Source organism: Callithrix jacchus, chromosome 13 (assembly GCF_049354715.1).
Source record: "Callithrix jacchus isolate 240 chromosome 13, calJac240_pri, whole genome shotgun sequence".
Taxonomy (NCBI): domain Eukaryota; kingdom Metazoa; phylum Chordata; class Mammalia; order Primates; family Cebidae; genus Callithrix; species Callithrix jacchus.
In genome coordinates, this window is record NC_133514.1 from 77,714,257 (window position 1) to 77,736,038 (window position 21,782).

At 36.3% G+C, this 21,782-nt stretch overlaps 1 protein-coding gene and 1 long non-coding RNA gene across 36 annotated transcripts in view; one reads left to right on the forward strand and one right to left on the reverse strand.

The window, feature by feature from the left end:
• The window catches only part of DTNA (dystrobrevin alpha), a 384,739-nt gene that overhangs the window by 136,353 nt on the left and 226,604 nt on the right, over positions 1–21,782 (forward strand). The window lies entirely within an intron of this gene.
• LOC103787628 (uncharacterized) overlaps positions 1–21,782 on the reverse strand; it is a 34,081-nt gene that overhangs the window by 3,127 nt on the left and 9,172 nt on the right. The window contains exon 2 of the long non-coding RNA XR_004732982.3: positions 18,010–18,147. This is a non-coding gene — a long non-coding RNA (uncharacterized LOC103787628). The remainder of the gene's footprint in view (positions 1–18,009; positions 18,148–21,782) is intronic.

The window sequence follows — 21,782 nt, forward strand, 5'->3', positions numbered from 1 at the left end:
CTTGAGTTCCTGAGTCAGGGAAGGATGATACACATGATCTGTGCTAGTGCAGCTGTGCTTGTTGAGAATTCCACCCAGCCCAGCCTCTCTTTTGAATGTGTGCTAAGTCTGGGCAAAATACAAAAGCAGAATATAAAAGATTTTCTTTAAAAATCTTCATTCAATTTTTGACTTCCCAATGCTGCTTATATTTCTTCTAACATTAGTTACTTGTAGGAATTCCCTGGTACACCTTCTGTCTGACCATATCCTAATTTTTTTTTTTTTTTTTTTTTTTTTTTTTGGTAGAAATGGGATATCACTGTGTGCCTAGGCTGGTCTCCATCTGCTGGCCTGAAGTGATACTTCTGCCTTGGCCTCCCAGAGTGCTGGGATAACAGGCATGAGCCACTGTGCCTGGCTCAAATTTGCTAAAATATTAATTCTAATCATTAAGAATATTCAAGTTATCTAAAATAGCTATTAAACACTCAGAGACTTTTTTAACTCATTTCTCTAACTTTTATGAAGGCCACTTAAAATCCAGCATTCCTTCTCTGCTAACCAAAGTCTATAACTCATTTTATTTTTAATATAATAAGTTAGAAGATATAAGATAGCTGTGTGCCAAATCAATTCTACTGAAAGTTTTTTAAATGATTTGGTAAAAGATTCACATAGTCAAGTGACACAGTGATTTCTTTTGATCTTATTTTGCCATAGGGGTCTTTAGACATGACATGCAATTTTATAAAGAAAGCTAGCCATCAGGTTAGGGATCCATTTGTATAGAAAGACTCATATCCCTCGGCCTCTACTTACACAATGTTCAAATTGCATTATGTTTATTGAGATTTTCTTTCATGGAATCCAGATAAATCTTACTTGATGCCTTTTCAAAGAATTGCATATCAGAGAATTTCCAGTAACCTTCTGGCATTTCAAAATTGCATATTCCCTGGATAACAACTTTATTTGAGTAATTGTAAAGTTTCAATGTTTCTAAAGATGTATCTAATGCTGAAAGATATATGTGTGAAGTATTATTGGCTGCCTGGATTTCTTAAAAACTCTGTACATTCTTTTTTCATACTTGACCTTGTTGGTCACTCTTGGTAAGCTTATATTTTCAAACTGGTTGACATACATTAAACCTACCACACTCGGAGTTTAAATCATTTAAAACATATGATATTCACAGTACAATGTTTCTTAACTGAAATAATGTTAATAATTTTATCTAAAACCTTTCTTCTTAGTAGCATAAATAATTTCATGAGTTTTACCAATAATCAAATATTTTATTAAATTATGAAATGGCATATCATATAAATATTTTCACAATTAGAATAATTCTCTACTATGTTTACACAATCTCTTTCATTTTCTTTATTAATAAAGAGCAATTCAGTCCTCACTGAAGCTCAACTTTGGCTTTAATTAAAACACAAAAAGCTTAGCTTATTATTAAGAATTAACCTAGGTTTTTCCCAGTGCTTGAAAATTTTTCTTATTGTAAATTACCTCAGAAGGTCTTTCAACTAAAGCAATACTTACCAAAGAGTATTCTGTTAGGGTGCCTTGTTGGAGTTTCCATAAGTAATTGTACTAAGAGCCAGTAAGTGAGGTTGAGACGGGAGAAATGGTTAGATTTTTTAATCCCTTTACTTTACTTTCTTTTTATCTTATTGCCACTGTTGTTCAGATTCCTAATAAGTATGGTACTTTCAGCCCTAGCTCAGAGGGTATCTAGAAGTGGTCCAAGGAATTCAGTCAACATGCTACCTGTTCTCCTGGGATAGTATTTCATGAGAAAAACAGCAAATTCTAGTCTTAGTGAGATATTTCCAGGAAAGCCTAAGATGATCATTCATCTGGGCTTCCAGGACAAGCACTGTTTAAAACCTGCAACTTCTTCAGTCCTCTGGGCCAGCCATGCCTGTTACCTGTGGTCAACTACAACCCAGCATATAAACCTCTCCAGTCCTTCATTTTTCCTGGGCTTCTGTCCCCACACAAAATGTCCTGAACCACCTTCCTCCTAACTTCTTCCATTTTGAACTGACCGCTGTTCCTGCAACCTTCCACACTGTCACTCTCTTCACTGAGCATCTCTCCATCTCCTGAGCTTGATGGATGCCTGCTGGGCCTCTGATTCCATAGCTTCCCCAACAGCCCAGTCCAGGGAAAGCTGCTTATTCTCTCTCACCCTCTGTGCCATTGGATTAAATGATGTGGTTGGCAGGCCAGGCGCAGTGGCTCATGCCTATAATCCCAGCACTTTGGGAGGCCGAGGTGGGTGGATCATGAAGTCAAGAGATCGAGACCATCCTGGTCAACAAGGTGAAACACCGTCTCCACTAAAAATACAAAAATTAGCTGGGCATGGTGGTGCGTGCCTGTAGTCCCAGCTACTCAGGAGGCTGAGGCAGGAGAATTGCTTGAACCCAGGAGGCGGAGGTTGCAGTGAGCCGAGATTGTGCCATTGCACCCCAGTCTGGGTAACAACAGCGAAACTTTGTCTAAAAAAAAAAAAAAAAAATGTGGTTGGCATTTTTCCCCTTTCCCAAAGTGGTTTTCCAGGGAATATTCTACCATCACTGGATGAATATCTCTTTTGGGGATATACGGTGTCCACCTTTACTTCTCTCTACCTCAGTTATCACTACTATAAACCTACATATTGAAGAATTCAGAAGACAGTGCATTTTTTTTTCACACCCTGGCAACTGCCATCATCTGAAGTGACTTCACATCTGGGCAGGTGATCCATAAAAAGGAGAGCTTATAGGGTCTTGGCTTCCCTGACTCCCATCACCTTCTCTATCCCACTTCAGGCAACCCAGCGCTCAGCCACATCACAATATTGAGTAACCCAATCCTCCTGAATTTATAAAATCATAAATGAAATAACTGATTCTAACTCTAAGCCTTAGCTGCTAATTACATGCAATGTATAATCATTTTATTCTGTAATAATCATGTTATGTTACAGGGTTACTGTGAAGGTTAGTCAGAAATAAGAAAATGAAGAGCTGGGAATAGTGACTGAAAGGATTTGAAAGGGGAGACTAGTAGCAAAGAGATCAGTGGAAACTTCATTTTATTTGGAAGGAAGAGGTTCCTGGAAGCCTGGATAGAGGCAGTAGCGCCATGGGTAAAGAATGTTAGTTTCCAGAGACACGAGTGAAATAAAATTGGGAGGATTTAATAACCTCTTGGATTTAGAGAGGAGCAAGGAGTAGAGGCTGACTCCAAAGCGGCTAGCTTGGAAGACTAATTGTATTGTAGCTCTGTTAATGCATCGGGAAGGTGGAGCAGATAAATGATACATTTCAGGTATTATTAAGTCAATCTGTAAAAGAAAAAAAACAAGGTAGATATGTGTGTTTGGAATTCAGAAGACTAGCCAGAGTAAAACATAAAGCTGTGAAATCATTAGCATATAAATGTTATTGAAGTTATGATCATAGATGAAGTTACCCAGGGAGAGGAATGTGTCGAATTAGGAAAAGAAAGGATAACTCTCTGAAGGACCCCAACATCATAGGCATGGCTAGGAGACACAGAGTCAATCACAGGACCAGAGAAGGAAGTAATGGTTACAAATGAAAATGATTTAAATGATGATAATAGCTATCATGTATTGGGTGCTTATTATTACCAAGTAGTTTTGCCACACATTTTATATGCATTATAGCACAGGGGTTTAAAGCACACATAGTGCTTGGTTTCAAATTACAAATTATACCATTTACTAGCTATTGCCATTACTGAGTTACTTAAGCACTCTGTGCTGCTATGGCTTGTGGGTAATAAAAATGCCAAACTTATAGAGTTGGCTTGAAGCCTAAAATAGTTAATGGATAATTTAAGGCAGTGTCTGGCTCATAGAAAGTCCTATATAAGGGTTAACAGTTATTTTTACTATTCAAATTGTAATTTCACAATAACTCAAGGATAAAGCATAATTTTTATCCCTATTTTCAAATTGGGGAAACTGAGATTCAAAAAGTTTACTTATACCAAGTATCAGAGTTTATATTTGAAAGGGATCTACCTAACTAGAGAGTCCCAAGTATTTAGTGAGCAGGAAAGGATGTTGCAGAAAACAAAAAAGCAAATAGTTTTAAGAAGCAGAGAGTGACTAAAAGACCTAAATGCAATGAATTTGTCATGAAAAATAATCCATAAAGCATTTTTTTAATTCATCTTGTCTAACAGTAGCAATAAAGATTCGATGAGGATAGCATGATGTCAGAGTTGGTCAGTAACAAGGAACTGTTACCACCTGGAAATTGAGCTACCAGGAGTCTGTTTACACGCCTGCCCTGAGCTCCATACCAAGGACTCCCATGTGCAAACTTGTCCATCACCCAAGAGTCACTGTGCACAGAAGAGCTTATATATATGACCTGCAATTATGTCAATACAATGAAACCATTGGGTTCTCCTCATTTAGTCAGCTATACTTCTATCGGTAGTTTCACAATTCTCCATTTGGCAGATAAGGTTTTTGCTTACTACTATGCAACATTCTCATGGACTTCACTTTTTAAAATCATTGCCTTGGTGTCTCATAACATTTTCAATCTAATATGCTTTTAGTTGAAGGAAATAGAATTTATTTCTATTTTCTTTAATCCATTTACATTAATTAATCCATTTAAATTAGATTAATAGATTTTAATCCATTTGTAATGTAAATTCACAAAATGGATTTAAAAATCCCTTGGCACCAGAAGTAGATTATAAGACACCATGCTTTTCCTTCTCCTTGTATGGTACCACAGACATAAATGGCTCATGCATGTGGGACATTTTGTGTCAACTTTTTTTACCAGTCCATGAAGCTTATGTTCCCTATGTTAATGGTGATTTAAGAAGAGGATCATTTAGCAAGCAAGCCAAGTGGTTCCCATTGCATCTCGGCTCTTTCAAATGTGGTGGCTGCAAATGATGCTGCTATGCTTTGTTGTAGGTTTCTATAAAACGCTGGGCATGGTGCCTTATTTAACAGTTCCCTAGTGCTATTTTGGAAAAGCCCTCTGCAGAAAATGCCAGAACTCGGCTTGAACTCTTGTCCCCTGTCAGGGAGAATCTTTCTATCAGCGGGATTTCTCAGCTGTTTCAGAAATCGTTCAGCCCTTTACTGGTAAATTTTCTTCCTGTAAAATATGCCAACTGTAGCTTATCCTAATTGTCCATCCTAAGAGCTTTAAAAGCAAAGAATTTAAAAAAACAAACAAACAAAGAATTTTATCAGGGAGCTTCAATCTTTGCTACAAACATTTATGTAGAAATCTTAATTTTAATTCACTAAAGATTTTCCCTTGTTTTTCAACTCACTTTTAAAAAGATATTAATGCTTATTTTCATCTTCAGCAATAAAATGAGATTTTCTTTTTCTGTTAAGACAGCCCAACTGCAATTAACAACAATAATTTCCTAAATTAACAGTTAGTATATCCTTTGTTATATACCAGATTCTCTTTCACTTTTATTATTTGTGGTGATATTATTATCCCTATTTTACAGCTTACAAAACTGGGACATAGAGAAGATTTTTAAAAATCTGAAAGTTAGTAAATGGTAAAACCAATATTTGAAACCAGGTAGTCTCATTCCAGAATCATATTTGATGAATGAGGAAGATCTAGAACATTAAGTTAATGTATCTTCCTTGTGATGAAGCAATGGTAACTATTCTGGTATCTGGATTAAGAAAATTCTTTACAACCTTTGGTGAGTTCCAAAAGTCCACTGTGAGTTAATTCTTTGGAACTGAGAATACAATGCTAGAAAGGTCTGGTGCTCTGCCCAAGCCCACGAAATCTCATTTGAAGTGTAAGGTCGGTGAAATGCAATATATTTAGAGTAACCAATGTCAAAGCTATGATGTTGCAATAACAGACAGCAAGAAAAACAAAACAGTATGTAATGTTTAAAATTATTTGAATAGTATTGCTTGAATAAATGGTAGGTTTAATTATACAATGAAGGGAAATATAAAGATGTGTTGTAGTAAGAAAGCCATAAGAAAATAACTGAATCAGGACATTATGGGACATGCTAATTTTTGGTGAAGTGGAAAAATTGCAAGCTGTGAAACAGAAAAGCAGGCAGGTAGGGATAGGACGGGGAGAGGTGGTATGTGGAAAACTGTTTGAATACACACAGTACTAACAGGTCATGCACTCAAAGGGCTCCTCTCACTTTTAAGTATGGTATGTTTTGTGGAACACACACACTTCCCCCCCCCACACACACCCCTCATTTATTTCCCTCTCTGACCACCCACCATTAATTGCAAAGAATTGGGGCAGCCCAAGGACATGCACACCTGAAGAACCATAGAGTAGTGAACTGTCTCCTGAGGTTTCCAGCCTAAGGAAAACGAGAATAAGTGAGAAAACAGTGCATAACTTTCTTAAAACTTCAACCAATTGTTTGGGTATCATCAAAATTGGTTTCTGTGGGCTTAAGTAGGAATAATATCAATTTAATGAATTAATGAGATAATATTGAAAATCTATGGTACGTTTTGCAGCACATAGTAGATATCCAATAATGGTAGTTAATAGTATTACAGGAGAAAACAGATGTGCTTCCTCAAGCCCCCAACCAAAAAAGGAAAGAAAGCATAGTGCATTTCTATTTGGTGTATTTTAAGTCAGATTTTTAGATTTGAGGGGGAGATTTGGAAGATAAAACCTCCAGGATGTTCGTCTTTCCCTCATTGTGGTTGCAGTTTTCATCACGTTTTCTCTAAAGCATTTACTCCTTTGCCCAAATTGCATTTTTGTACATTAGCTATTCTCAAACTTTTTAGTCTCCGAGGCCTTCATGCTTGTAAAAATTATTCAAAGGACTTTGTTTGTATGGATTACACCTGTTGGTATTGTCCAAATTAGAAATTTAAAATTTGTTTACTTATGAATGAAGTCAAAAATAACAAACCATTCACATATTACCATGACACTTTATTAAAAATAAACCCTAATTTATAAACAAAAATTTATTAAGAAGGACAGCATGTTAAACATTTTTGCAAATCCTTTTGTCTGGCCTAATAAAGAACAATTAAATTCTCACAATTGCTTCTGCATTTGATCTGTTGCAATATGTTGTTTTGGTTGAAGTATATGAAGAAAATCTAGTCTCATACGTATATGTAGTTAGAAAAGGCAAGAGTATTTTCATAGCCTTTTCAGAAAATTGTGAATATTCTTTTATATAGCACATAAACTCAAACAGTGGTTGTTTCTTTAAAAAAAAAAGTTTAATTAACAAATAAAAACTGTATACCATATACAAAATATGATTTTGAAATGTATATACATTTTGGAATGGCTAAATTGAGCTAATTAACATATACACTACCTCAATCCTTCTTTTTTTTTTTGTAGTGAGAACACTTACGATCTATTCTCTTAGCAATTTTCAAGAATATAATACATTGTTATTAACTATAATCACTGTGTTGTACTGAAAATTTTACTCACCATTATTCTTGCACCATCAGTGCAAATGGTAACATAGTGAATAAATCTAGTAACATGTCAGCATTATGATTTATTCCTCCTTTCTAACTGAAATGTATCCTTCAACCAATATACCCCAACTCCTCACCCTAACCCCTGATAACCACCATTCTGTTCTCAATTTCTATGAATTCAACTTTTTTAGATTCTACATTTAAGTGAGATCATGTGATATTTGCCTTTCTGTGCCTGGCTTATTTCACTTAATATAATATCCCTCAGGTTCATCCATGTTGTTGCAAATGATAGGATTTTCTTCTTTTTAAAGACTGAATAGTATTCTATTGTATATATATGACACATTTTTATTCTTTTATTTATGAATATACACAGGTTAATTCCATATTTTAACTGTTTTAAATAATGCTGCAATTAGTATGGGAATGTAGATATTTCTTGGACGTACAGATTTCATTTCCTTTTAATATATACCCAGTACTGGGCTTGCAGGATCATATGGCAGTTCTATATTTAATAGGAACCTCCACACTGTTTTCCATAATAGCTGTACCAGTTTATATTCAACACAAGATTATTTCTTAAAGGTGAGTTGCAGTTTAGAATCTTAAACCATATTAATGAACTTTGCATAATTTATTACATTAAAATACATTATCTGTCTCATACTTCATATATATTTTTAACCTAGGTATGATTTTATAACATCATGCATTGATCATTTGGAGAATATTGGTTTACAAAACTTATGTAGGTCTTCCAAATATTGACCTATTTTACTTAACAATAACAAAAACACCACTTTGTTAATATAACCATTGATCTCATCAATCTTGTATCTCAGTCAAAAGTCTTTTAGGTACTGGGAAGCTGTCACACTCATGGAGACAAAGGCAAGTTTTCCAAATTTCTAATTTTTGCTAGAAAGCTCCAATCTTATCACTGGCAACAAATACTGTCATTTGTTTTACTTGAAGTGACAGCACAATTCTTTCAAATTTTTTTTCAATTAAAAAAAAAAAGCCTGTGAAATATCCAAGGTTGAATAACTATAGTTTGTCTGTCAGTTTTCTTTCACTTAAAATGATGTTCCACAAAAGGCATCTAGCCCAGCTGACAATCAGTTGCACAGATGTTTTGCATGTGTGTGCACACATGTACTCTTTGGTGTGCAGCAAGTCTTTATGTATACTTTCCATTTCATCACACAAAATGTTAAAAAAGACATATATTTGAGAGTGATATTTAAGGAAATTAATTTTTTTTGAGACAAAGTCTCACTCTTGTCACCCAGGCTGGGGTGCAGTGGCATGATCTCAACTCAGTGCAGCCTCCACATCTGGGGTTCAAGCATTTCTCCTACGTCAGCCTCTGTATAGCTGGGACTACAGGCGCCCACCACCATGCTCAGTTAATTTTTGTATTTTCAGTAGAGACATGTTTTTACCATGTTCGCCAGGCTGGTCTTGAACTCCTGACCTCAAGTGATCCGCCTGCTTCGGCCTCCCAAAGTTCTTGGATTAGGCATGAGCCGTTAATCCTACAATGCCAGGCTGAAAATTAATAAGTTTAAATGTTTCATCAAGCACACCTTGAAGTAAAACAAACTTTTTTTAAAAATCATAATTAAAAATTACTAGTGAAGTCCGAGTAACTCTCTCAATTCTCGTGGAGGTGCTGAAAGTTTTCACATTGTTGTTCTTGCACCATCAGTGCAAATGGTAGCACAGTGACTACAGCTGGTAAGATGTTAGCGTTATGATGAAGAGAGTATTCATTATATGGATACCATGAAAGAGTCTCAGGGACTCCCAGCTGCCCATGAACCACATTGTGAGGAACAGAACCATACAGAATGCTTCTTTCTAAGTTTGTCTTGTTTTGTCTTATTTTAAAGCATCTCCCTTCTCACCTACAGCTTTTAAGTCATTGAGTTCCAGAATCCAAAATCATGACTCTGCCATAAGAATATTCAGAATAAAATTCAGATAATAGGTGTTGGTTAAAATGAATTTAGCAATCCGTTTGCTGACAGTTTTGAAATTCTGTAGGAGACATTGATACTCAATGAATACTTACTAGGAGACTTTGTCATTGACTGGAACTTCCAGGGCATTTCTTCTGAAAGGAGCCCAGAGAAGAGAGATGAAAATAGTTGGCACCTGCCAGTTGCTTAATACCCTCCAAAACGGCTGAGTTTCTAAATAAATAAATGCCATACTTATATAATACCTTGCTTGCTTAATTGCTGACATTTGCTCCTAATTATTCCAAAAGAAAGGAAATTGATGGAATTATGTCCTAAGGTTGTGCCAAGAGCAAAGAAACTAGGTATATCTTCAGCCCCCCCAATAATTTGTTTCAGGGCCAGGCTGTTGCTATCAGTGGCATACTCTGCTGTTTACTTTTCGCAACCAGGATTTAATTAAATGCAGTTCATTGCCCTCTTCACAGTTCTTATCACATCCTTCAGAAGTGTGAAGCCACTGTTACTGTCTAAAACATGCTGCCCAAGTGAGAAAATTATAGGAAAAATGTATCTATTTCTTCCCCAGAATTGGATGGGAAAGTACCCAAAAGGAGAATATATAAATATGAGTGAATTTCTTACATGTGTAAATATGGCAAGTTAGCTAATTCAAACCCCATTCCATTTGGCTCTCAGATACTATTAATCTAAAAATTTGCTTAGCTCTTAGTCCCCACTCTGCAAAGCACTCTCACCCCCACCACGACAGTCTAGCATCTAGCAGCATTTCCTCTGAATGTTACAGAACAGGGCCTGGACCTGTGGATTTGAGGCTAGACACAGTTCTTTCTCAGAGGTAGATTTGTATTATCCCAGCTTATGAAACTGCAAAGCAGTTTATTAAATTTTGTAGTGATAAATGTAAGTGTTACAAGGATACTCTCCATAGAAAGGGAGATAGAACCAGGGAGTTGCTTAATAAGATTAAATCAAAGTAAGCTCAATTATCTGGGTCACTCAAATATTTGAGAGCATTGAGCTAAGCATATATTTTGATAGCAAAGGTAAAGGTGTCATTACAATCTTTTTCATGTGAACTCATTATTGTCGTTTTTGCCTGGCATCTCCTCTTCACATTGGAAAGAGTGAGGCTTGTCCGTCGTCAGATAGATCCCAGGCATCTCAGTACCACTTCTTATCATTGTCTAACCTTTGCTTACTACTTTGCCTCCTTTTGCTAAAGAGTATTCCTAGAAATTAAATGAAGTAATGGATACAGAACACATAATAAAATGCCTGGCATAAGTTGGGAGAGCAAGTATTAATTCCCTTTCTGACGCTTGCTTTTTCTGTGCCTCTGTTGCTGACTCCCACCGCAATTCTCATGAATACTTTTCTCTTAGGTATGCAAATACCCTAAGTAGAGTTATTGTTCAGTCTTGTCAATAATGGTTGATATTTACTGAGTGCTCACTGTGCACTAGGCATTATATATATATAATAAATTTTTAAAATACATTATTTCCTTCACTCCTCACAGCAATTCTGTGACAAGAGCTATAATTATTTCTGTATTATAAAAGAAGACAAATGAGATACAATGTTTAATTAATTTACCTGCCTAGAAAAGGACAGAGCTGAGATAGGCATCTAGGCAGTCTAACTCCAGCAGCCAGGTTTCTGGTTGGTACCCTACACTGACACTCAAGGATGACCTGCCTAGGCATCATTCTTTATCTTCCCAAGGGGACTTTGCAAACTCTAGTTTATTTTTTTATGTGTTGATTTACAGCTTAATTCTCAGAGGGTATCTTAGTTCCTCATTTCTATATTATGTATGGGAACATGCTGCCATCACCTTAATTCATAAGCATTTATGATTGCTTAATCATAAATATGGTACTCTTGCCCACAATGAAAGCAATATTTCAATATTCAAAATAATAGGTTTGAGCAATTATCTTGGCATACATTCACATTTTAAATCAGTATTTTTTGATAACCTCCTGTTTTCCAGGCATTGTTTTTTGTTTTGTTTTGTTTTGTTTTGTTTTTGTTTTTTGGTTGTGGTTTTTTGTTTTTGTTTCTTTTGAGACAGAGTTTCACTCTTGTTGCCCAGGCTGGAGTGCAATGGCACCATCTAGGCTCACTGCAACCTCTGCCTCCCAGGTTCAAATGATTCCCCAGCCTCAGCATCCCGAGTAGCTGGGATTACAGACATGCCACCACGTCTGTAACTGTAGCTAACTCTGTATTTTTACTAGAGACAGGGTTTCATTACGTTGGTCAGGCTGGTCTCAAACTCCTGACCTCAGGTGATCGACTGGCCTCTGCCTCCCGAAGTGTTGCGATTACAGGTGTAAGCCACCACACCTGGCCCCAGGCATTGTTTTAGGTACTAGTGATACACCTTAGACTAGAGATTGTCAGCCTGTTCACATTAGCTTTTGAGGCAAATCATCCTTTGTTGTGGAGAGCTGTCCTGTGCTTTGTGGCATGCTTAGTAGCATCCCTGTTTTCTACCCACAAGATGCCAATAGCATCACCCGCCTCCCTAGTTGTGACAACCAAAACTGTCTCCAGACATTGCCAAATGTCCTCTGGAGAGAAACAGCAAAATTGCTCCTGGCTGAGACCCGCTTGAATGAGCCCTGCTTTCATGAAGCTTCCATATGGATGTGCTAAAAAAAAAAAGGAGACAAAGCTAAATAATAGAATTGCAGGTAATATTGATACAGCATGAGGGAGGGGCCTATTTAAGTACAATAGTCAGATACTTCACCTCCAAGCCTTCTTCATAACCCAAAGCACTGCTCAAACTAAACTTCTCTGAATTGATAAGTTGCATAGTACTGCAAAAACCCCTTCAGCAAAAGGTTATATGGGCCTACTTCGATTGAACTTCATAATTCATGTTCAAGCTATAAACACAGCTCTTTCTGACCTACTCCAGGACTCAAAAGGAAAGAAATAAAAGTTAAATTAAGCTCAGAATTGGTGGCGGTGTTTTTTTTTTAATTTCTTCTTCTTCTTTCTTCCTTATTCCCATTCTGCTCCCATGGAGTCTCAGTGCTTCTTTCTGTTTAGAAATGAAGAGGGACTGCAAGGTCAGCTGCCAGCCTGGCAAATAACAACAGCAGAAGTTGCGACCTATCTGGCTTCATTCTGTTCTGTTTTTATTTGGACACATTTCCCTGCGATTTACTTAGATGAGATTAGGGTAACAGTTCAGAAATTATTTTTAAAAATATATTTTTAAGGAATAAAAGATTGCACTTAAAATTCCTTTGTAAAAGGAATTTTTTCCTTTTACAAGTAAAAGCCTTTGATGCAAATTTCTCCTGATCTGAGTTTCAAACTTTGCCAGAAATGACTATTAAGCTACTGTTGAACAACCAGAGATAATAATGCTTTTTATATTTTCATATGGTCATACCATTTTGTCAGCAGCTTCCTATTTGCACCTTGCAGACCATTTCATTACCTCTCCCAGCAGCAGCTGTGGGATGGTGTGACTGACTCCCTGCCTGTCTGTCCCTCTACTGAGTTTTGTCTCCTTTTCCCCAATGCTCTCAGGCAGAAAGACAGGCGTCCATAGATTAACAGTTCTCTCTCATTGGTCTGTAGACAGTTGGCCTTCTGGCTTCATTCTGTATTGATGCTCCAGGTCCAACAGCTGACCCTTGTTGTCCTTTCTACTCTCTGTCTCTATTCATATAGGGGCTGCATTCTCACCAAGAATACCTAATGCCCATGGCAAGGACCTCCCCTGACAATCGCAGACATTCATTCTTTCACTTATTTGTTCATTCATTCTATAGACATTTATGAAATGCGAATATAATTCAGACCATGTGCTAGGCACAGATACCCACCCCTTGATAGTCCTACGAGTCTTTCTAGACTTCTTGCTATTGGGAACTATGCTTTGACCAACTGCCCAGAGTGTCTCCCATGATTTGAACCTAAGCCCAGCTAAATTATTTGTTTCATCTTTAAAAACCAATTTGAAGTTTATGTTCCTTCCAGCCTTGACCTAGCCTACTCCAGAACTGGCTAGTCTCTATTTTCATATTCAAGTTTAAAAGTTTATTCTTCAAGGTTTTTTTTTTCTTATGGACTTCTAGCTACTTTTTATTGCATAAAAAGGACTTATTGACAGTGGCAGATGTTGTTTGGTTTATTTGTTGTTCACTTTTTTTTTTGGAAGGCATTTGAATTTTACTAGACACCATCAATTTACATATTTATAAACTTGGGCTATAGATTTTATTAATAATCAAATAATTGATGTGCTATTTTATAATAAATGTTGCTACTAGTAAAAATAAATATTAAAATAAAAATCTTATCTAGAAGATTTCTAGAATACCGAGTAGATAATACATGAGGATAAGGGTAAGCCAGATAAGTCTTTAACTGTCTAATGAATTACAGAATCTCAAAGGCCTGCAGGAACTTATTAGTCACTTATCAAATTCCATGCCTAAAAATAATTACAACTATTAATAATGTAATAATTAGCATTTAATGAGTAATTTCTATGTACTCTGTTATAAGTGAAAAATATGATTGATTTAATTTAATACCGGAAAATTCTCTTCAGCACTGGAAACCGGTCACTGACCATAAGTCTCAGATGTTTCAGATAACTGAATATTACAGACTTCTTCAGTTTGCCCAGGCTAAACCATCCCCCTCTGGAACCTGGCCGATCAGGCCTACTCTCTCTTCCTATGACAGCCCTTTAAATATTTGACAAAAATCATGCTTTTCTTGAACCTTCTTTCCTCCAGGTGGAACAATATCAATAATTCATTTAAGGAATTTATTCACTTATAGTATGCGATTCTTTTCTAGAGGAACTCCCCCAATCCCTGGACTCAACCCTCTCCCTCCTATCAAATGTCATTGCTTCTCAAAATGTGGCCCAATAACCAAACATTGTTTCAGGCATAAACAGAGCTGGGGAATTCTGTATTTGGTTCTATGCTATTGGGCACTGCATTTTGACCAGCTGCCCTTATTTATTTTAAAGTAAGTAAGTTCATATAAGGACTTCAGCTTGGAGTTGAGTGGTGGAGAGAGATAGAGAGCAAGGACAGAAAGCATTATATGCCAGAGAGCTGAGTTTCCTGAATTAAGTTACATGCGTGCTGACTTTCATGTATGCCAAGAGTTTAAAAGTAATTCCTGAAAAACAGCCACATAGAACAAAGGCAAACCATACCCACCAAATAGGCATTAATATTCTTCCCAGCACCATTACTATGTAAGAATTGTACTCTATTCAGAACTCTTGTTTAACTACTTTATAGCTGCCTTTCAAGTAATTTATATTGGTTATCCACTGGATATGAGGTACTGCTATAGAAGGCAGAATCTTTCTAATGAAGTCTCACCACATTCTTTCCAAAGGAGGAGAGAGTCTGTGAGGAGCCTCTGAGGCATTCTGGGAACCCTGTAGGGCATCCTACAGCCAAACTGAATGTGGCATTAGAAAGACAAGAATTAAGACACTTGGGAGCTGCACTGGAGTCCCCCCTTAAAGGTTGCAGAATTGGAAGCTGGATGTGTCTGAGAAACTCCCACCCTTCATGTTGGGGTTATCTGGACTTTAGAAGGAGCCCAGTGATTTGAGGAACAGTACTTTTCTTTACTACCTAAGACTCTTGAATGTCATCTTACTACCCAATCTTACTACCTTGGTAGAGGGAACTTGGCTTTCCTCTACCAAGAGGAGAACAACTTTCACATTCCACTTTACTTCAGACTGGCTTTCTTAGGGAATCAAGCTGCCTTGGCTCCAGTGTTAAATCTCTCTGGTTACAGAACTTCAAACCCTTCCAGAAATGTCACAACAGCACTGCCCAGTCCCAAGCTTGTTGAACACTAACATGGAATTCATGTGAGTAACTAGCATGCCATAACTTAGCAGCAGGCTATTGCAAAACATCTCTGAGTATTAGGTATAACTGAAAACAAAGGAATTTGACAACTATTTCTGGTAACATTCTGGAGACATGGCCAGTCTTTAGTGGTAGACTATGTACCTAAGGGTGGCTTAGGTACATTATAGTGACTATGTACCTAAGGGTGGCAAGATGTGTCATGGCACTTGGTTCCTCGGGGCCTCTCCTGTGTTAACCATTGCTACTTTTAATTATAATTAGAGCCCATGGGTTGTTATTCATGGTGGTGAAACACACACTCAAATATTTTGAAATCTTAATAAAAGAATGCACGGTTAGTTTTAATTTTCAAAATTAACACTCATTAAAAAGTATGTGATTTGCATTAGCACATTCTTAGTTTGTAATAAGAATCTTCAAGAATCACTCTTAAATTATGACAGCAGCCTCTCCCCAGTTCCTGGGCTTAAACACAATATGACAAAAGACCCATAAGCAATGTGCAAATTAGCTTGTTTCTGATTTTACCTTCATTTCCACATGTTTCAAGTCTTTAAGGAAATCAATTTATTCTTTATTATTCTCTGCAGGTGTTTTGAGAGTATATTCATTGGACAAACCAAAAATGTTGGCAACAAAATCCTGAGATCCAGTTTCCTTGTGCAGGCTGTTGGTCAGAAGCATTTGACCAGTATCCCAATTTTAACCTTAAACATATTTTAGATTATATGATAGAAACTGTCTTTTTTAAAAGCTGCGACTATGTTTTCTGCTCCACATTTTGGGGATAGATGCCAACATGAAATCTTAATAAAATTATCATTATGTAATTCACAGCAATCAGATTGTATATTCCTTAATTACATGATTTGTTAAATATCCATACATCATTAAGCATCATCTTTTATACCTATAAAATTATAAGCTCCTGCAATATAATATAACCCAGATCTACCCAGCTAGAACAAAACTGTATAATTCATCAAAAATTACCTTTTTCTTCAGCTGTATATTATGTTGCTTTCTCTAAATTATCTATCACTCTTATCATGGCCAATGTGATTATGAGGGATAATAGAAAATGGGAATAATATTGCTATTTTAAGTAAAAAAATAAGCTAACTCTCTTTTGAGTAAGTAGTTTCAAGCTTCCCTTGCCAGATTATGGCCCACTTATATCTTTTTATTGTCCTAGTCACCCCCTAGTGGAATTTTTAGTAAGTAGTGGAAATACATATAGACAGAGTGAAACTACAGAGATAAAGGAGATAGCCAAAAAGCCACAAAGTTGAATGATTCATGGAGCATGTAGGGGTAGACTGTATTATCATCAAGCAGACGTTTTTGTTAATGTTAATTATTTATGACTACTTATAATCTTTATTAGTTGAGGTACATAGAGAATAAAATTGCATAGCAGTTAATAAAATAACTTGTAAAATATTCCAGTTTAAATACACTCATTATTTCGAAAGGCTTTCTGGGATGACAGACATTAAAACATTTAAATCTTACTAGGGAGCCAAAGGCTCTCCAAGGATTTGTAGTCACTTAAACATCTCTAAGTCTATTTTTGAGTTAGAAGTTTGAGTTAGTCACTGTTGATTTGTGTATTTTTAATCATCAAGAATATCTGAGAAATACACAATTTGGCACCTCACTTTATAATCTGAAAATAACAACACTGAGGGTTAAAAAAATTTTGAGCAAAAGAAAAACATATTTTTTAGTTCATTTCAACCAGTCTTTTTTCTTCAGCCTAATAAGGATATAAAATGTATCTGGCGTTAGCGTTTCCTACTATTGCTGCAGCCTGCCAGAATGTGGAGACCTTTGCACAATGAATCCATTATTACAATAAATATAAAAAGACGACATAATATTCTAAACAGCTCATCACATTCTTTCTAATGTTCCCTGTACTCGATAAAATATTTTAATGTATGCTAAGTATTTGAATATATTTTCAAAATAGTAAATTTATGCTTTCAACTGTTGTCCTTTAGGGGTCCTTAGTGCACATTTGTAAGGTTGTGACAAACTGGATCTTTAATAATCATCATAATGGTCACTTTTACACTGGAAGAAAACTCAGTGTTTTCCTAAGTTTCTCAAGGTTATGTTTTTACTCTGTAGCTTTTCAACATAATGTAGGAGTCATCATCTTAGCAACAAGGATTTTCACAAAGTCAGGCTTCAAACTGTCCATTCTGATTCTGGAAGACCTTTAGCAATTTCATGCTAGGTGGAGGACTTGGTTAAATAAATAGTGTGATTTGAAAGATGTTCATTATACTCAGTATTAAACACTTATAGTGAACCCTGCATGTACCCACCCACTAGGGCAGTGTTATTTATTATCAACAAGATTTCTGTATGGTTTTTTGAGCCTGTTCATGAAGTTGGCAAAAGCTGAGAATGTTGTTCATCCTACCCTGTAATGTGGGGAGGTCGTGGAGAATTACTGTTAACTAAAAGAAGAGGAAAATTTAGGCTTTGTTGAAGGAATATTAACTTTAGTAGTATTCCTTTCCATTCCAGATAGCCCAATTCATAGAAAAACCTACAGATATGTATAAATCCATATGGAGGGTAGAGAATAAATCTCAAGAAGGGATCTGGTAACACAGATGGTGTGTAGACTCACAGGTGGTTGGAAGAGTTGTATCAACACCAGAAATGGAGAGGGGTTCCTTGGTCAGGACTTTGAACAAGCACACCCAATGAATATTATTGAAGTAAATAGGGAGTCTCTTCAGTTTCCTGCAACATCTTTTCTACAAAGCTGTAAAAGAAGAAAAAAAAAGTCAGATGCCTTCTTAGTTGTCTTGACGTTAGAAGCTGGATTATATCATTTTCCACTCTTTAACTCATTTTCTAGTTTTATAACCATTTTTTGGAAAAATTGGGCCTCATTTATTAATATTTTTGTCTTGGCATATCTCTATCACCTAGTCTTCTGATCTAATCTAGAAAGCAGGAAACAGAGGTAAAGACATACATCCTGGCCCCCTCCTATTTATTCTTCTAACTGTGTGATCATCTTAGCTGGTATTCTTTTTATGGTTTAGTATTTTAAGAAATGTCTGATTGTGCTTCCTGCCTTTTCAGTAACCTATACCCTTTAAATCAATATTTTAAAAGGTCATTTTGTCAGTTACTTCAGAATAAATAAATGACACTACAACATCTCTAATTAGATGATGAAAATCACAGTGAAAAAACTGGACACAATACTTAAATTCCTCCTTTGTTTATAATAAACAAAATAATTGATGCTAAGAATTACAAATAAACTTATTTTCTAGATGTAAGTATTTTAACTTGTTAGTTTTAAAATTAGGAAGATACAGCTCATATCAACAATAAGAAACTATATGTGTTATATTTTACATTTTATTGTGAAAAAGGCATATTTTACATCCAGTGTGGATTATACTTAATGTCTGAAAGCCATTTTGAACTATTAAGTAAATGAAATTAATTTACCAGGGTAAAAATCTTCATCTTTAACTTTTAGCTACTTGATTTGCCACAAGTCAATGCCTCAAATAAACTGTACATTACAGATTATTTTAGAATCAGTATGACATAGGAACTATCAAAAATATAAGCACAAACTACATATTCAAGTGATTTATTGTTCTTCACAAATCTCCATTTGAAGCTACTAGTTTTATTGTTTATTTATTTATTTTTGTTGGAGACAGAGTCTCGCTCTGTCACCAGGCTGGACTGCATGGCGCTATCTCTGCTCACTGCAACCTCTGCCTCCCAGGTTCAAGCGATTCTCCTGCCTCAGCCTCCTGAGCAGCTGAGACTATAGGTGCTCTCCACCATGCCCAGTTAATTTTTGTATTTTTAATAGAAGCAGGGTTTCATCATGTTAGCCAGGATGGTCTTGATCTGTTGACCTCGTGATTCACCCTCCTCTGCCTCCCAAAGTGCTAGAATTACAGACGTTAGCCACTGCACCTTGCTAGTTCTATTCACAGACTTCTGAGAGGAAGTGAGATAGACCCATGATTTTCATTTGAGTGAATGTGAGTACAAGGGTAACTGTCCAATGGCCCTTCTTTAGCTGTCAGGATTCAAAATGAGAATAACACACAGATAGCCACTTTGGCTAAAATCCCTAAATTTTAACGTTATTAGAAAAGTCACATGTATAATAAAAGTTAGATGGTATGACAAATAAATCCTGAAATTTCTCACCTACCAGTCCAGGATGGGTGGTCCTGACCAGCAGGTGGCTTTCCCCTATGTGATGATTCAGAGAACAAGGCCCATTTCATCTCAAAGCTCTGCCAAACCCTTGGACCACAGAGTCCTCGGATTCTAGTCACCACTAGGGGGAAGAATGACATAGAAGGGCACACAGGCAGCTTTATAGGAGCAGGCCTAGAAGTAGCATAAAATCACCTGTGTTCACATCCCATTGGCTACAATTTAATCACATGATTTTGCTGCAAAGAAGTCTGGGAAATGTGGTAGAACTGCATGTAGGTGAACAGCCAGTGTGGTCCTAAAATGAGGAAAGCACTCACCTATTTTGGACTGGTTTCTAGGGCAAGCTCTGTCATTAAGGAATTGTGGAAAATTTAGCAAGTTCTGGTCTCTGCCTTTTGTATGATTTTATATCATAAAGCTGACAGTCTTAAAGAAAAGACATCAAATCAACAAATAAGTATATCTTTACAACTGTTAGCTAATGTAGGCTCCAGGAGAGCTTGGACCATGCCTGTCTGGCACATACAACAGTGCTTGGTACACAGTAGGTACTCAGCAACAGTTGTGGAATTCGTGCATGCCTACCTCTATGCATGAATGAATGAAAATATTTGAGGGGAGAAATAGGTGCTGTGAAAGAAAGCAGTATGGAATTTAAATTAGTTTGGCAATCAGGGAAGGTCTTTCTGAGGAAATTATATTGACATTAAAACATAAAGGATGACTAGAAGTTAGCAAAAGAAAGAGTTGTGTGGTGGACAAAATTTTTCAGGAAGAGGAAACAGCATGTTCAAAGGATCTGAGTTGGGAAGAGATTAATACATTTAATGAGTTGGAAAAGGCCAGAGTTACAAGACTTTAGAGGAGCTGAGTGGTAAATGGCAGAAGTTAAGCTAGAAAAATAGGCAAGGGCTGTATCAGGCATGGTTTATATGGTATGTCTTGCCTCTTGGTCTTTCCATAGTCACAGTGAAAAGTAGAAGGAAGGAAAGGGGGTGATGTGATTATATTTTAGTTTTAAAAGATCATTCTGTCTTTCTGTGACAAGTGGGTTGAGGTGGGGTAGGAGTAGAAGCAGTTAATTTGACTAGCTAGGAGGCTGTTGGAAATCATCCAAATAGGATACCTAAACCAGTGCAGTGATTTAAAACAAGGTGGAAGTAGAGCAGATAGAGGGATTTGAAATACATTTTATAGATATAAGAAAATTGGAGTAGTTGGGCATATACAACAATAAAGTCCTCTGGCTCTATTTGTCATTATTGTTCTCTTTTGAGATGCCATTAAAATGACTGTGCTACCACTAAAAGTAGACTTTTCAAGACAGTTTTGCTTTCTTCAGATTCTTTTAGAACCTTTGTTCCAACTCTCAAGATTTTTCAAAAATCAGACAAATAGCAAATATTTAAACTTAGGCTATTTTTCAAAACTTGCTCCAAGTTATATTGTATTTCTGTTTCCCTTTGTCTTCAATAAAGAAATAAGTTGCATAATCATAGTGAAGAATTTTGTGTGTGCATGTGTGTTTGCAAATGTATTTTCAAATGCCCACATATTTTACCTTTAAAATATGTTTTTGTTAAAAAGTAAATTTTGGACAACCTTTATTAATTTTTCTAACATGGTACTGTTGGTTCTCCATTTTTCAATTTAATGTTTTAGCAAGTAATTCAAATATTCTAGTAGTGTTATTTGAAGCCAGCATTCTGCTCTTTCATAGCCCATTCTAATGATTTAGGTCTTCGTTAGAATTTTTTTGGAGATAAGAACACTGTGTACAGAAGACTGGAAATTCGATGTCCCTGCATTCCATTCTGCTCTCCTCTCTCTCCTCATTCGTTCTTGGATTACATATTTATCTCTGTCTGTATTTATCATCTTGAAAATGGACATTATAATGATTTCCCAGAGGTACTGAGAGAGCTATTTCAATGTTTACAAGTAAGCTTTTAAGATGATGTGCACAAAAGAAGATTATGATCTTGGGATTGATATATTTGCAAAATGGCTGCTATTGAACAAGTAAGAATGCTGTGAGGGCCTGGTGGATTTCCTGTGGGGACGTTATACCCACAATCAGTGAAATACTTCGCGGTAAGATCCCTCCCTCATCCTAAAGATGAAGCTTCATTCCTGTGACTCTTCTGGCAATAGCATTTACATGTGTTAAATGTTGTTGCAATTTTAAAT